The following is a 17,668-nucleotide window of genomic DNA, read 5'->3' on the forward strand; positions in this document are numbered from 1 at the left end:
CCAACTGAATAAAAAAACTGCGGGCGTACACCTTAAATATTTACAATTTTGATTTGTCAATTATACCTCAGTGAAGCTGGAAAACTTTTATATCATTTTGATTACAGAAATAAGATGTTTGACTATTGGAAAGGGGAGGAAGAGAACAGAGGGCAGGTACCTGACCAGTATAACACAGCTGTTTGGTGGCAGAACTAGGATTCAAACCAAATCCGTGTGTATCTCCCGTCAGCCACCAGGAGAGGGAATGACAGAATCCTCATTCTTCTGTTAAGGTTCTTCTCATGAACACACAGGCCAGTTTCCAGCCTTGGATCTCTCTGACCACTAGCAGCTGGAAATCTCCTTTCATCTCCGTGTCACTAGCAGGAAAATGAGGCTGCTCTGTGCTTATATAGAGTCCACTTCACAATACAGAAGTTTCTACAAGAGGGAGGGGATGTGTGGGTCACTTGCCGGCATCCCGAGCTGATGTAGACCCGGCACATCAACACCGCCCCAGCTGGGTAGAAAGGGGATGGGTATCACACGTTGCTACCTCCGTTTCCTGGTCATCTGCCCAGATGAAGGTCACAAGGTTGTTCATCCTGGGCGGACACTAAACACCCGGATGCCAAGCATGCCGCAGAAATTCCTTTCGTTTACACAACTATAGGTTATGAAGGAGCTACCAACTCTGCAGCACCCGCCCGCTGGGCTGCTAGGATTACAATCTCCTTTGCCTGCAGGACTTCGTAGAATTTCTCATTTTAACATTCTCTCCTTCTCAAAACCCTCTTATTCCTCTCACCACGAATCTCGAATTGCAACACAGTCTAACTATGCATCCACATGTCCCTGAAAATCAGCTTTTCCCCAAGGGGTGCCTGTTCCAGATCCCTGACCAATCCCAAGGGAGGATTTAAACGAGTGAAAGGGACGTGTGTCAAGGAGACACATGTCGCTTGCCACTGCCTCTAGTTAAAACACACAGCTTCTAAGACATGGGTGACCTATGGGAGGGTAACTCTCAAACAGGACCAATCTCCAGTGGTTAATCCAATAAGCGAAAATGCTTTTTGTTTGTTTTGAACCCAAATAGCCTAGGAAGCCTCAGGCAAAGTGACTGTCAGCGGTGAAGAAAGGTTTTAAATATCGCAGAGCTCGTAGGAGCACATATCATTTTATTATAATACCTAATAGTCTCTATCTTTCTTCACAGGGCGAGATGACAGTGTTCAATTTTCCATGCAGGGCACAGGGGTGGGGTGGGGTGGGAAGCAGCTATCAGAAAACCTTCAGTTTTTACCAAAAGTGCAAAAGGAACGGTAATCCCAAATGTTTAAGATGCCTTAGACACTCAAACATCAAATTACAAGGATAAGTTGCTTAAATTGGCTACATAAATGCAGGACCTGGCAGGGCCACCTCGGGGCCTCCTGCTGCAGCAGCGGCTGGATCTGCCTCCTGCATTTCAGTGCGCCTGGCCCACAGCGGGAAGCAAGGGCGAAGCAAGGCAAGGGGCCGGCAGAGCAGTGAGAACCAGTCACCGGCGCTTTGAAAGAACCAGTTCTAAGAGATGCCACAAAGAAGTGGAAAAGCTGAAGACTGACAAATTATGGATCAACTTAGAGAGTTCATTTTAAGAAGGGAAGATTCTTAAAGTCTCCTTTTCTTTTGACTAGATGGGCATGCATCTGACAATTCCCAAGGTATAAAAGGATATTTGGTTAAAAAGCCCAGGGTCCTCCAGTCACTGGGTTACACTCTTGGAGGCAACCTCGTCGGTTTTCCTGAGTCCTTCTGCAGACACTCTGCCAGAGGTCCTCAAAGTGTGACATGAATGCAGTGCGCTGCCTGCACAGACTGCACGTCTCTCCCCAACTCCAGCATTAGTGGAGTCAAGTTGGTAGCTTGAAGTTGGCGCACCATGGAAAGTGACACTTTTACAAACCAGTCCTGTTCCGGGCTTTGTTTTTTTCTTTCTTTTTGGAGACCCAGTTTACTAGTACAGCCAAGGCCCTTTCGGGGGGTCCATGAGATCAAAACTATTTTCATAATAAAACTGAGATGCTGTTGCCTCCTTTTCACAGGTGTGCAGGAGACTTTCCCAGAGGCTACACGATACTTTATTTTGCAAAAGATTGAATACAGAGGCAGATATGAAAATTCAGCTGTCTTCTATTAAGGCAGATATAAGAGATATTTGCAAAAATGTAAACGATACCACTTTTTTCACTTATTTTCTTTGGAAAAATTTTTTTTTCATAAAAATATTATTGACATGAACTTGTAATATATTTATTTTGGTTATTTTTCAATGAATTGGTAAATCAATATTTAAACATTTTTTCTTTTTCTGTTTTAGTTTCTACCACGGTAAATACTGACAGGAACCCATATAAACAAAAGCTATTTGGGGTCCTCAATACTTTTTAAGGATAGAAAGCTATCTTGAGGCTAAAAGGTTTAAGATCCTTGCTCCTTGCTTCTTTTGCTTAATGTATCATGGAAATTTCGGTATCACTTCTTTTTTTAGTGTAAGTTCCCCCAGAAGTAGATTTTGAGACAAGGATCTGGAGTGAGTAGTCCCTTTGGGAGGAGACAGAGAAGGGCTGAAAACCAGTAAGGGGGCCTGTTAATGGCCTTCCGATGGGAGAGTCCCTGGCTGAGGTCAGCCCTGAGGGTGCTAATGGAGGTGTCCAACAGGGGTGTGGCTGGAGCAGAGGGACACCCCAGCTCACCTGGGCAAATCCTGGAAGGCAGAAACCCTGCCGTGCCATTCCCTTCCAACTCCTCGCCACATTGCCCAGTGCTTTGCACACTTGACGGAGACTCAATGCAAACAACAGCCTACACTGTGGAAGATGCTGTGCTAAGAGCTCTACTAAATGTAATTAACCTAACAATCCTAGGAGGTGGAAACTCTTCTTAGTCCCATTTTACAAGTGAGGAAACCGAGGCAGAGTTTTAGAGCCAAACGGGACCTCAGAAATCATCTCGTTGTATAGGTGTGAGACCCGAGGCTCAGAGAGGTTAGTAACATGCTCGAGACCATACACTGGGAGTGGCCCCCGGTCTCCCTGCCCTGTGCTTTGGTGGCTACACTCCCCACTGTGTGACGGGGAGCTGTTGGTGCCAGTGGGGTGACTGTCCTCTGTGCAGAGGGGATCGATCGACTGTATAGCTTATTTACAGGGATTGAAACCAACACAGGGTAGAGATGGGAGGACCCGGAGGATGAAGACAGAACTCTGGGAACTTCTGTTGGAGGGGAGGATGGGTAAACACTAGAAGATAACAGTAACAGGAAGGAAAGAGCAGTCAGAACCTCAAGGTTAGAAGATATTACATTAAGGTTTCTATAACAACTGTAACTCACATCTAATAAACACAGGCCGCATGCCACAGCTGTGCAGACCACCAGTGCTTACAATCTTGCGATCTGGATACAAATAATATTACAGTCTGACATATATCTACAAGATTTTTTTCCTTTGGGGTAAGAAATAACATTAAAGCAAATTCTAGGGGAAAATACTTGCTCTGGAAATAACGCTGTCAATGTGTAAATGGGCATATCTTGATCTTCTTCATCACTTTCAGCTTATAAAGATCTATAGCCAAATCTGTCACTTAGAGCCTCACACACTTGAAAATTATGATACGAAATGAGCAAAGGCCAGAAGGGCAAAGAACCTGGGCCAGGGGGTCTTTTACTTCGAATTGATCTTAGGTTAAACACAGGCAGGAACTCTAGGGTCAGGCTGAGGGTGGAAATCCTGGTGCAGAGTAAGCCCTCTGTAACCATCAGTCACTATTAATTACTGATAAATTCCACAAAAACCTGCAGAGAAAATGGAAGGGACAACAAACTCAATGTGACCTGGATTGAGATCACCTTTGATCACTATTGTTATTTCCAATATACAAAGTTAGAAAGTCAACTTCTACACATTTTTCTCAACACACGACTTCAAAACCTCTATTGACAGAAAGAGCCGAACATTAAATTATGTGTAAAGATTCAAAATCAATTGTTCATTACAGGGCCACCCAGTCAATAACAATGTACTTCAAAGTTCACAGGGGATATCTTGACAATGTAATTGAAAAATGCCATAAGCAGACGGAAGAAAACATGCCAAGATGTTAATTACCTCCAATTAGGATGATTATGGGTGACTTTTCTTCTTTAGTTTCCTCTACTTTCCAAATATTCTACAGTGAGCATGCAATTCTTTGAAAATGAGAGTTTTTTTTAAATGAAAAAATAAGAAGTTTAGCAATCTTTACTGCTAGCCAGGTCATATTCTGAGTTATACCCATAAATAGCAACAAGCTAAGAATGTAAAATCAAATCATTTAAGTATTTAAAATACTGATGCTGGGACCTCCCTGGTGGTCCAGTGGTTAAGAATCCGCCTTCCAATGCAGGGGACTCAGGTTCGAGCCCTGGTCGGGGAACTAAGATCCCACATGCCGCGTGGCAACTAAGCCCGCGCACCACAACCAGAGAGCCTGCGCGGGGCGACAAAGAGCCTGTGTGCTGCAACGAAAGATCTCGCATGTTGCAGCAAAGATCCCACATGCTGCAACTAAGACACGACGCAGCCGAATAAATAAAATAAATTAAAAAAAAAAAAGAAAAAAGAGGGCCTCCCTGGTGGCGCAGTGGTTGACAGTCCGCTTGCCGATGCAGGGGACACGGGTTCGTGCCCCGGTCCGGGAAGATCCCACATGCCGCGGAGCGGCTGGGCCCGAAAAAAAAAAAAGAAAAGAAAAGAAAAATAGACTGACTTTCCAGGAGCTTCTTGGGATCTCCAGGGAATCAGACTGGGAAGATATTTTAAAATACTCATGCTCTAAGAAACAATATATAACTGACAAACTAGTGCAGACTTTTCATTTCATAACTGTCTCTGAATTATTGCCTCTGAAGGTGTTAAAAGCTCCTCAGTATGGGGTGATGGGGAGATCAGAAAAAATTCTCAGCTCACAAGCCAAGGTGTGAACAGAAAGGTGAAAAGATCAGCTTTGAACACTAAGGAAATGCCATTTCCTGGCGGGTGTATTATAGGCCCCATCAGTGCATTGCCCTGATACTTGGAGTGTTTTTCAAAATAAGTCAAATTTCATGGGAGGAAAAAAAAAAAAACCAAACCAGGACCAAGTCTCCTGGATTAGGGATCCAAGCTGAGCGCTAAAGCCAGGTCATTTAGAGAGTCTGTGGCTGGCTGGAGAAAACAAATGGGCTGGAGAGCAGCTTAGCAATTCTCTAGGCTGGACTTGCTGGGTTCCTGCATTCTAGATGATGGACGGTGCTTTCTTTGGGGTTCTTTCATGTCTGTGTCTGAGCACCCTGGAAGACTTCTGACCCGTACCTGGAGCCCTCCTTCCCTGATTCCTCAAAACCGGACAAAACTGGGCAAATCAGGGGCCTGCTCTAGGGGCTCTGACTCCAGGGTGAAGCAGCAGGATGCAGTGGGGAGAGGGGAGGGGAGGTCTGGGGAGCTGAGGAGTGGCTGGGCCACAGAAAAAGGAAGGAGTGTCCTGAGGTCACCAGCTCAAAGTGCGTAATAAGGAGTCACGCGAGAATCTGATTGGGGGGTTGGGAGAGGATGTCTTTCTTAGGAGCTGGAGGCTAGACCACGGTAAGGCAAGCAGGGGGCACCTGGCATGGCAAACCCTTGGCAAACCCCTCTGCCTGCACAGGATCATTGGACTCTTCCCTAAGCGCCCCACAGGTTTCCAAAGCAAAATGTCCTCTAGTGGCGCCCACAGGGGGCTGGGAGTGACCTGGGGTGCCTCTGCATTGAGTTCGTTTAGGAGAATCTAGCCCAGGCTAATCAGAGGTGCTGGAAGCTTGCGGCTGCCCAAGTCTCACAGGACAAGCAGCAGGCCCAGAAATGGGAAGTACTTGGGCTTCCTGAAACCTCAACATTCAAATCCCAGTCGGCTGACTCAGGATTCTGCCCTAGCACATCGGAAATGTCCACGGGACTTAGGACTCCCCCGCACGATGAGGTCAGGTCCAAAGACCTGGCCCAGCAGCCCGACCTCAGGCCGCCTTGGGGCAAATCCTCCCGATCTCCACTCCTGTTCCCAGATGTAAAGCGAGGCAAACTCGTACCACCTGAGGGTCTCCTTGAGAACGTGAGCCCCAGAGCCCCAGCATAGGAATGATCGGAGCCTGAAACCCCCAGGATGGTGGCTGTGCAGCCCTGCCACATACAAAAGGTAAAGCACGGAGAACAGGCCCAGACCATTTTAAAGGTGTTATTAATAAAATACATGCAAGGATTTAAACAGTTTAACTAAGACCTAACCAAACCATACTTCATCTTGCCAAGCCATGTGATCTGACTTCATGAAGCCTCCCCACTGCAGGTTATACTGATTTTTAAAAATTAAACATAGAAAAGGAGGACAGCAGCTGACATTCATGCAGTGCTGCCTCTGAGGTCTAACTGTTTTACACGTTCACCGGTGCAGTCCTCACAACAGTCCTCCTAGTTTGCAGAGAAGCAGGGGGGCGGCGGGTTGCGCCTCGCTTGGGGTGGGTGCTGCGGAGAGCAAGAAGAGGGAAAGAGGCTCCGAGAAGAGCTGGGACCGAAAGGGGGTGGGCCATCCCCGCTCTGCCTTCTCCCTTCCCTGCGGAGCACACGTTTGTAGGCTGGGCTCAGATGCAGGAGCGAGTCAACAGGCCAGGTAGGCCTTCGGATCACGAAGGTACAGCTGATTTGGATGAAAATGGAATTCCCTACCAAACTTTAGGGGCAGAAAGACCTGTGTTCTATCTAATCCTGGCTTCACCTACGTTTAGCTTCTAATCCCGGGCAAGTGGCTTACCCAGCCAAGCCTTGGTGCTTTCTTCTGTAAAAGGAGCTGCACACACTACCTTTCCTTCTAGAGACTCTATGAAAACTACAGAGGAGAATGTGCCTGGCACACAGCACTCAGTAAACGTTACTTATTATAAAGCCTTTTTTTTTTTTTTGGAAAGATGCTTAAAGTGCATCTTAACAGTGAAGATTTTTTAAAACTAAAATAAAATGGTTTAAAACTTTTAAAAAGTTTTGTAATGTTTCTTTCAAATGAAAGAAAAAAGAAACGTTCAACTGGAAGGGGTGAAATCAAAATGCCCTCCCTAAGGACGGGAAGAATGTTCCCATGCCATCCACCCTTGCCGGGCTCCGTCTCTGGGTCTGCAGGAACGGCTGGGAGCCTTGGGGATCTCAGAACCCGGCCCTCTTGGCTGTGGCACCCAGCCCATGGGACTTGCAGGACATGTTTGCAATTTGTTTTTATTTTTGGACACATCTTCAAATAAAGTTTGAAAAATACCAGTCCTCACAAAACCAGGGCAATGTTCCCCTGAGTTTCCTTAAGCTGTAATTGTCGCTGCCTTCCTTATTCAGTCAGAGAACAGCCTTATCTTTCAGTGTGCGCAGCAAAGGACAACCGCACAGCCCTGCCTGCCTGCGATGTGGCATCTCACCCTTCGGAGACTGCGTTTTCTGAATGTGACTAAATGTGATGTCTTCTTCAGCTAAGGGCTTCTACTTATTAAGCCCTCCCTGGCCTCATGAAGGACTGGCTACCTCCTTCGACATCAACGGTAGGAGGAGTCAGACTCTGCTTTTAACTTTAACCGTGGAACCCAGAAGCTGGGGTCAAGGAGAAAAGGGCTAGCATATCCCAGCAGCCACCCATGTGACTGACTGGACGATGGTGACTAATTTTCCTAGGAGGTATAAGCAGAGTTTCCTCTGTACTTCCCACTTTTACAAATGTGTTGTCTTGTGACCACATAAGCTAACTGGAGTTGGGGCACAGTCGGGTGTAAGCTACCCCCCTCCACATCCCCAGCCTCCCCTCTTCAATTTACTAGCTCCATGCTCAAACCAACAGCCCCTGGCAAACAAGAAAAGACCGACACGTGATTTATTCAACTGAGCATTCAATGCCTTTACAGATACTGTGTTTCACTGGGCAGTGATAACTGATAACTGAAAATCAGACAAGAGGAGAGGAGAGGTGGCCGTTAGTAGAGAACAAAAACCTAAAAGTGCTGATTTTAAATACAGTCAGCCTTCCAAATCTGTGGGTTCGAAATCCGAGGATATGAAGGACTCGCTGTAAGGGACTTGAGCATGTGTGGACTGTGGTATCTGAAGGGGGTCCTGGATCCAATCCCCCACAAATATTGAGGGATGGCCGTACATGTGTTTCAAGTTGAATTAAAAATAGAGGAAGGGCATGTTACCAGGTGAGCTGCTGAGAAAAACTCAGCTCTAAAACAACAGTTTGTAAAAAGTCTAATCATTCAGGGACTAACATGCCAGGCATTAATGCCACTGCAAATGAAATCGCACCTCTCCTGCTTGACACACTGAAGGCTTGATGCCAGCGTGGAGAGCCCTTAGCTTGGCATGTGCGGGTCACGTGTGGCAGCTCGTTCCAGAAACTACAAGAGCCTGGGCTGAAATAATAATGTTGCAAGAGATACTAGAACATCAGACGGGGCAGAAGAGCCATTGTCCAATGTGAAGTGGGAAAGAAACAGCAAGAACAAGGTGATACTCACAAAGCACATAAAAGATCCCTTTTGGGATCTTGTTTTGTGTTGTGTGTGTGCCTTCAATTTCTATTTTTTTAAAATTACCATACAGTAAAATTTACTTTCTGGAGGGAGGGGGTGTACAGTTCTATGAAAGGTAACACAGGTATACATCCCTGTAGCTACCATCAAGAGGATACAGAAAAGTTCCATCACCCCGAAGACTGATTCTACAAATAATTCTCCCAAACTTGCTTTAGCCAATAATAGGTACAATGAATAACAGGAGAGGTACCATGATTTGCCACCAAAATTAAGTGCCAGGAAAAACAAAAACGTTCACCCCAACCTCCCATACACTAACACCAAATTAATTGTGCTGGTTGGCTAGCAACCTTCATGTGTCTCTACGTTATAAAATTTGAGGTCTTTTAAAAGACAGATCCCCCAATTTTTCACCATGGTGTCAATACAATTCATAAAAGCATGTGGTTTTCTTTCCCTGTTGCTTCAGGGGCTTTCGAAACAGCTCTCCTGCTGGACTGTCCCACCTGTGGCAGGTGGGACAGTCCAGCAGGAGATTAAATTTTCACCTACTCAAACTTCTGTCAGGGTTGATTCCAGTTTTTTTTTTTTTGCGGTACGCGGGCCTCTCACTGTTGCGGCCCCTCCCGTTGCGGAGCACAGGCTCCGGACGCGCAGGCTCAGCGGCCATGGCTCACAGGCCCAGCCGCTCCGCGGCATGTGGGATCTTCCCAGACCCGGGCACGATCCCGTGTCCCCTGCATGGGCAGGCGGACTCTCAACCACTGTGCCACCAGGGAAGCCCAAGATTCCAGTTTTTTTCTTCCTAATTATTAGACATTCTACTCCTCTTTTGCTCATCTATGAGATGCTTAGGAGCCCAGAAGTTTGGAAGAGGGTAAAGAAAATGTGTCCATGTGGTACCTTTAACAGATTATTGGGATGCTGGCCATCTTGTCTACTAGGTAGTAGGTGGTCTCTCTTCTATTACTAGTGCTTTGTACGTGGTGGGGGAAGGCAAGAACACAACACTTTTCTGTTAAGTCGCTTCAACAAGGACATGGCCTCTATGGTAAAACCTACGTTCAGTGGTGGAATGTTTATGTGACAGATTTTAAAGGCTCTGGTTTGTCCATGAATTTCATTTCAAGGGCCATGCACACGCCAGCTAGACCACTAGCAGGAACAGGATGCAATGGCCCCACCTTCTTCTGGAATCCAAGAAGCTCTACGTTCATTCAGCAAAAATTTATTGAGCACCTACTAAGTTATCAGACACTGAGTTAATGGCTCGGGATGTAAAACTGTGAAGATACAAACTCTCAGCAAATCTCAGTACTAAGGGTGAAGGAAGCTGACAGAGTCCTGTACGGCGACATGAAACTGGATATTAGGAATGGATGGTTAAAAAAACAAACAACAGCAACAACAAAAACCCCAGAAAAACTGAGGGGGGGGCGGGTTTGGGAGTGTGGATAACAAAAGAATCTCCTTCGTCTCTGTCCCTCTGGACCCATCCCGAGCCAGCCCCAGCCCGAGAACTCACTTCCTAGCCTCAGTTTCCCGAAGCCGCAGCTTTGGGGCACTGGACGCGTTGCCCGAGGCACAGGGAACAGTTAAAAAGTTACAAAAATTACTTTAAGAAGGTGAAGTTGACACCGAAGTGCTTAACCCTGTTCCGCACATCCTTGCCTGGTTGGCATTTGCGTGTAAAATTCTTCCGGACGGGCCCCCTGAGCACTCAAAAGTCCTTTACCTCTGCAAAAAACACCTTGGAAAAAAAACTGTGTCGGCACGCAAGGCCCTCACGCGCGCTGCAGCACAACTCACCGGCGCGGAGAGGACCAGGTCTGCGTGGGAACTCACGTTTACGAGAAAGAGGGGGCGGTCACGAGGGGCGGCGGGCGCCTCGGCTCCGGCTTGGCGGCCGGCCGCCAAGGCCTCGCGCCTGCCGGGCGCCCGCCTCTAGCTCCCGGGCAGCGGGAACCGCGAACCGCGCCGTGGATGGCCGGGGAGGGAGCGCTGCGCCCCCTGGCGGCGGGGCCCGTCCCTGTCCGCTCCCGGCCGCCGCCGCCGCCGCCGCCGCCGCCGCCGCCGCGGGCCTGCCTCGCTCCATTTGCTGACTCCGGCGGCAGCGTCCCTCCGAGCGGCAGCTTCTCGGGCCTCCCGCTCCCCGCTCGGCATCTCCCTCCAGTCCCCGCCCCCTGCTCCTGCTCTGACACCCCCTTCTGCACGCCGAGCCGTCCCCAGCCGCAGCCCGGCCGAACGCGAGCGCCGAGTCCACCGCGGGCTTCGCAAAGCCTTCCGGCGGCTCCGGCCGCTCCATCGCGGCGCCCAGCGGGGGTGAGGGGCCAGCGCGCGGCGCGAGTGGGGCGGCGGCGCGGACTGTTCCACTACGCGTCCCCCCCCCCCGCCCCCGCGCGGCGCGCGTGCTCCCCGGAACGCCATGGAGCCGCCGCGTTCCGAGCGGGCACAAAGGAGCGCGCGGCACAATGGGTGCGGCGAGCCCGTGGGCACCGGGCGCCCGCTCCGGCGGCTCGGCCCTGCGCGGGGGTGGGCGCTCTTCCCTGCGAGCGCGCTCCGGGCAGCCCCCCTGCGCGTCTCCTCCCTTGCTCCCGCCCCCACCCCAGCATGGATGTTGCAGCCACTCTCCCGTACGTCTGCTCCGGAGCCGCCGCCGCCGCCGCCACCGCGCGGCCGGCTTGAACCGCCCCGCACTTACCTGGGACACGAGTTCTGTACTTTGCAGAGCGGGCCCGCGCCGAGTTGGGGCGCCACGTGGGGGTTGGGGGGAGCGCGGGGCTGGGGAGTGGGGGCCGCGCGCGGAGGGCCAGGCCGGGGCGGCCCGGGGAGTTGCTGGGGGCAGCGGGCGGGCGCCGTGTATTTTCCCCTCTCTTTGTGTGTGTCCGTGCGCTGCGCTCTCGCGTGACGTGACGGGACTCCGTGTGTCATTTCCGCACAAGGACACAGGAGCCCCCGCTGCAGTGGAACCACAACCCCTCCGCCCCCACCCCCGGCCCGCCCCTCCCCCTCAGCGGGGCACACGCGGGACCGGCGGCGGCGCTCGGGCGTGAACGGCCGCGGCAGGGAGCTGGGGCGCGCACTCCGGGGACCCGGGCTGCCCGGCGCGCTCATCCGGTACCGCGCGGCTCCACGTGGGCCCGCGCCCGCTGCCCGGGGCGGGGAGCGGCGGCCGCGCACCCACGGTGAGCCGGGCCAGCGCTGGCTAACAATGTACCCTGCACACCGTGTGTTCTCCCCATCGCGAGTCATTTCTCTAAAACGTGGTTTCTTAGATACGAGGAGTTTGACCTGAAAAGCCTCTTTTTCTACTTTTTTTTTTTTTTCCTACGCGGATCGGCGACTGTACTGGGCGCCTCCCCTCGCGCCCGCGCCTCAACAGCATTTTTGGTATCTCCGCCGTGGCCCTGGCCCCCCGGGCGAGTGTTCCCGCGCCACGATCGGCACAAAGACATCGGGGCGCGGGGACCCAGCGGCCCCGCGGAGCCGGCATGGAGTCTGGCGGGCCGCGGGAGAGCGACCCCGGCGCTGGGAAACACTGGCTCAGGCCACTCCCCCAGCAGGGTGGCCGCCCTCTCTTGTAAGCCTGAGAGCTAAAAATCTGCCTTCTACTTGTAACCCGAAGTTTTGAGGTTTGAGGCCGCAGACCCAGAGATTCAGAAGTGCGCGCGCTCGCAGACCCACATGCCACAGACAAACCCACGGGGTATCTGCGCCAAGCTCTTAAAATAGAAAAACACGAGTCACCAACTCAGTAAAAGCTGATTCTTTCTACTCATGACTCCCGGACTGGAGATTCCAAGTTGATAAACACGAAACCTACCGCTCGGGTATTTTCTCAAGTCTCACTGACTTGAAGGAGTGTGGGGTGTGAGGGTCAGGGAAGCCCAACGCAGCAGTTAATCCATGTTTATATTTAAGGCAAACAATGAGAATGTAAATTTAAAAAAAATCCTTTAATTTGCCGGTCGAAGAAAGTATAAAAAGAAAAATGCAAATTATCCCATCTGCTGCTCACAGCTGACTGGCTGCAAGGAAGGGCCATGTGGCCCAGCCCTGAGCGGTCAGTGAATTGGTAGAATAGATTTAAAAGAAGGCATATGCTGGCTCCTTGCTGCCCAGGCGCGGGGAGGGTTTGAATTAACGTATAGTTTTGGATTACGTATCCTCTGCCAGACCGCTCCAACTGGGAATTTAGCAATTATGCAAGTTCTTCCCCTTCGGGTTTGAAATCAAGGGGCAAGAGGTTATCTAAGACCTTTGAGGAACTACGTGGAACGTTCTCGAACTGTATTTGGATAGCCGATTCTGAGAAGTCAGTACTAATTGCTATGCAAAATTAGCAAGCAGCCGGGAGAACCAAGCCCTGCATCCAGGGGGTGCTTTTATAAAAGAATCCATACGTGCTCAGTGTCATTCAAAACAGGATGATGAAAAGAATGGGGCCGAGATAGCAGCCCTTCAAATTCAAAAGACCTGGGTTGCCCTATCTACATTTAAAATAGGGCGGAGGGAGGAAGGGAGGAGGACCGCTTGGGGCAGAATGGTTAATTTATACATTCCCTGAAGACAGAATGGAGGTACTTCGATTTCTGCCGGGAACTTGACTTTTAACATTCGCACATTAAATAACACGTATGATATAGTACATCACTTGACTTAGTTAACAGATATAGCAGTTTTAGTCTCACCTTCAATTTAATGTGACAGTTAGAATTTAAAAAGCGTAAGTTGCATTTCATTAATTCAGTTTTCTAGGGTTTCCCAGTGGAAAAGTTAGGAAGAGTTAAGAGTAGCATTTAAGCTCACTTTGCATTTTTAAACCACTTTATGGTTTAAAAATGTAAAATGACCTTGTTACATTTTTACAAAAGGGACTAGATGAAATATGTGTTAAGGGATGTATCTATAGCCAATCATTCACAAAACAACTCAGGTATTGGAGGAGAAATTAAATAATAAAACAATAGATATATATAAAATAATTAGAAATTAACATTTCTTTGTTCACATTGTTCAAAACCAAAGTTTTTGTCAAATACAATAATTTTATTAATAAATAGCATCTAAGGTAAGCAGCGTGCTTAACTGACTTAAACTGACTTTTCAAAACAATCTCTCAGGAAACTACAAAGTGACCTTGAGTATTATTCAAATTAATGTATCTTAATTTGCATAACTGGATCAGCATTGCTGCTTAACAAAGTAAGCTGTTCCAAATAAGTTATTAACAGATAGAAATGGAAGTTATTGCTATGTGGGAAAGGAAACTACCTACCTTCACATGGTTTTGTATGTTTATATGAATTTCTATTTTTTTTTAATAAGGAGAAAGGGAAAACAGATGCATTGGAATTGTATTCCAGTTGTATCTTGGAGCCTTTAAAAAACAATAGTTTTGAAAGTGCTATTGGATAAACGTAATGCCTTATGAAAAAATATGAATAAACATGGAGTAAGATGGGGAGAGGAATGAGGTTTAAAAAACACGGTGCTTGCCTGACACAATCTTACGAAGTCAGTAGGAGTGACTGCTAATGGTTCATAAGGATATGTATAAAGACCTGAAAGAAATAACAACCTGAGATTTAGAAGTCTACTTGATTGGAAATTTCTTAATTAGCAAGGCATTTTTCAAGATTTCAAATTAGAGTTGCTGCAATTGATCTAATGAATTCATTTCCAATTTTACCTGAGTAAAAGGCAGCAGGGGGTAAACTGGCTACTTGGCCATATAAAGGACTCACATAAAACACTAACTGTAAAAACTCAAAAGGAAAATTACACAGCATTTAATGAAGAGTGGGATATCTTTAATGTCAATATATATAATTAAGAGTGGCAAGACAGACATCAGGTTTCAGGTATCTTTTAGCTGTTGTTCTAAAAGTTTTGACCATCGCTAAAATGTATTTACAGTTGCCAAGACAGTATTTAGTAGGACTCTTTTCCCCCCAGTAGTTAAGTCAGAACAATGTAACAGATTTCACTGTTACTTGTAGACATTTCCACTTTATTTCTTGCCTGCTTCATGTAAAATTTTGCCAAGCCTTCAACTTCAAACAGAAGTAGCTGGCAGATCCAGATTCCGTGAATACTCACAACGGAGAAGTAAGAGGGAAAAAGAGGAAGGGCAGAGGAGCCTGTATTAACTTTATTAAATAGAACCTACTGAAAGCCACCTTGCTGAATAACTTGCAAAACTGACTTTTGTTTGGGAAGGTGGGCGCAGAGAGTTGAGTTTAACCCCTTGTGTGCTGGGAGGTGGCAGGGAAGCCCTACCTTTAGTGGAATCTGGAGCAGGTAGTGACACACCGTGACCCAATGTGGAAAAAAATGAGATTTTGAATGAAAAGCTGCAGAGACTTTATGCTGGGCAGTTTTCCTTATGAGTAGAAGAACTAATGAATAATTTATAGCGCCTTGAGATTTTAAGCACCCAGCATAACCATTAGGATCTGATTTTAGTTGAATATCTGGCTTGCACAATAGGAGTCTGCAAAAAGAAATATTAGGGAGAGTGAAAACTGCTGCAATCCCACTCTCAATCTCAAGCCCTTGAGAAAACAAATGGCAGCCTGAACTATAGCTCATTCTGAGCCCAGAGTGCTAGCTGGAGGCGCTGCAGCCACCAGGGCCCCCGAGCCCAGAGGGCACTCAAGGGCCTGCAGTCAGGAGTTCCCCACACTGATCACACAGCCGCAGCGACAGGCAGGAAGCAGGGAGCAGGGGGAGGCTGGTTTCCCAGCCAATCAGAGCCCACTAACAAAGAAAAAAAAAAGGAGATATAATACTGCTCTAGTAATTGGCTGGTTTTTAAGAAATTATTTCATGCTGTGGTTCAAAAGACTCTAAATGAGATGCTCTCCATACATACATACACATTTTTAAAGTCTTACTTGACTTGCCTGAAATCTTCTCCGTAAAATGAAATACATCGTAGAAATGAACTTGAGATCCAGTGATTCTACCTTTAGGAATCTATCCTAACTCAACCAAGGCTACATCTATCTACAAGAATGTTCATTGCAGGATCATTCATAATAGAAAAAAATTGGAGAGGACCCGGAAAAGAGTCAAATGGATGACACATGCTATGTTATACTATGTCAGCTTTAGAAAGAGGGGAGGTACTCTTTTTTATGGGTACAGAAAAGTGTCTATGACATATTATTGAGTAAAAAGAAAATTATAGATCTCTATATAGTGTAATCCCATTTTTGTAAAAAAGGAGAAACATGTATGTACCTATCTGGGTGTGAATAGAAAAGGTCTGGAAAACATGGGTAACAGTGGATACCCCTGAGGTATAGAATGGTGGAAAGGAGGACTTACTTTTTCATGTTAAACCTTTATGAAATGTTTGATTTCATTTTTTTCCCCCACAATGAGCATCTATTGCTTTTGTAGCCCTTTCCCCCTCCCACAGACCCAAAAAGAGTCGAGTTGTCACCTTGGCCTAAGGAACAAAAGTCACTCTGGAGTAGCTAAAAGTCATGCAACACTGGTGTGAGTGCCTGGATTGACACCTGTCACCTGACTCCCCTTTATCAATCTGTTGTCATGACAGGAAAAAAAAAAGAAGAACTCTTAGTAATAATGCTCCAAAAGTAAATACAGTATTTGGCTACAGAATCCACAGCTCCCTTTCCCCAAGCTTCTAAAGTGTCAGCACAGTATTTTAGAGATGTAACCAAATATGTCTAAGGATTTCCCTATAATCACGGCACGTTAGGGCCTGAGAAGTAATAGATGCCAATGGCCTGATTGTACCAATAAGGAAACCGAGGCAAAAAGGAAAGGTAGCTTGCCCAAGGCACACTGGCCTCTGAAACGATGCTTTGGGGTTCCTGTTTGTATGTCACACCTACCAAAGGCCAAATAGGTTTAAAAATAAATGAGCCCACCAAAGAGTGAAATATACAAATGCAAATGCCTACAGGAAGCGTGTAATCTGGTTAAGGAGGACCACCCACTAACGCAAGGTTAGTGCTTCACACAGTTGTATTCATTAAAGTAGCAGCTCGGGGAATTTCCTGGCAGTCCAGTGGTTAGGACTCCACGCTCCCACTGCAGGGGGCACGGGTTCGACCCTTGGTTGGGGAACTTAGGTCCTGCATGCTGTGGTGCAGCCCCAACATTTAATTAATTAATTAATTAAAAATAGTAGCAGCTCAGCCTCCAGCCTCATTCTTCAGTCCTCGGCAGCTTAGCTCTCTTCCTCAAGAGGCCTCGTGGGTCCCAGTCTGGGGTGGAGGCCCCTGCTCTGCACCTGCATGGCACCTTGTTCTCTCCCTGTCATAGAGGCTGTTATGGACTGAATTGTGGCCCCTCAAATTTAGGTGTTGGATCCTAACCCCCAGCGTAGCTCAGAATGGGACTGTATTTGGATATAGGGCCTTTAAAGAGGTGGTTAAGGTTAAATGAGTTTATGTGAGTGGCCCTCAATCCAGTGACTGGTGTCCTTATAAGAGGGATGTGCATACACAGAGAAAAGGCCATGTCAGGACACATAGGTGGCTGTCTGCAGGCCTGGAAGAGAGCCTCAGGAGACCCCTGCTGGCACCTTGATCTTAGACTTCCAGCCTCCAGAATTGTGAGAAAATACATTTCTGGTGTTTAAGTTCCTCAGTCTGTGGTATTTTGTTATAGAAGCCTGAGCAGACTGACACAGAGACCCGGCTCATGTGAAGCTGTGATTGCCTTTTTATCTGTCTCCCCGACTAGAATGTAAACTTTTGGAGGGCAAGACCATGTTCCAGCACTCTCTCCAAGTGCCTGGCTCTGTGCCTGAGACATAGTCAATTCTCAACAAATAGTTGCTGAAAGAATAAGTGAATTGTTGTTAGATATCATATGTTCCATTTCTCTTTCCCTCTCTATAGATGAAGAAACAAAGGGTCAAAGGCTTGGAGCAGGACAGCTCCTAGTCTATGTGAACAGCGCCTCCTGGAATTGTCCCTGAACCACCTATGTGTTATAAGGGAATAGCCCAAAGGCAGGCAGCTAAGTCATGGCAGGATCCGGGCCACATGCCAGAACCCCACCACCACCCAATCTAGGGCTCCAGCCACCCTTCTA

The 17,668-nt window shown here is 47.7% G+C and overlaps 1 protein-coding gene across 1 annotated transcript in view; it reads right to left on the bottom strand.

The window, feature by feature from the left end:
- The window catches only part of BEND3 (BEN domain containing 3), a 34,395-nt gene extending 22,897 nt beyond the window's left edge, over window positions 1–11,498 (bottom strand). The window contains exon 1 of the mRNA XM_079939719.1: window positions 11,289–11,498. The gene's annotated coding sequence lies outside the window, so the exon portion shown is untranslated. The remainder of the gene's footprint in view (window positions 1–11,288) is intronic.
- Between the last annotated feature and the right edge of the window lie 6,170 nt (window positions 11,499–17,668).

This window comes from Stenella coeruleoalba (assembly GCF_951394435.1).
Source record: "Stenella coeruleoalba genome assembly, chromosome: 12".
Classification (NCBI taxonomy): domain Eukaryota; kingdom Metazoa; phylum Chordata; class Mammalia; order Artiodactyla; family Delphinidae; genus Stenella; species Stenella coeruleoalba.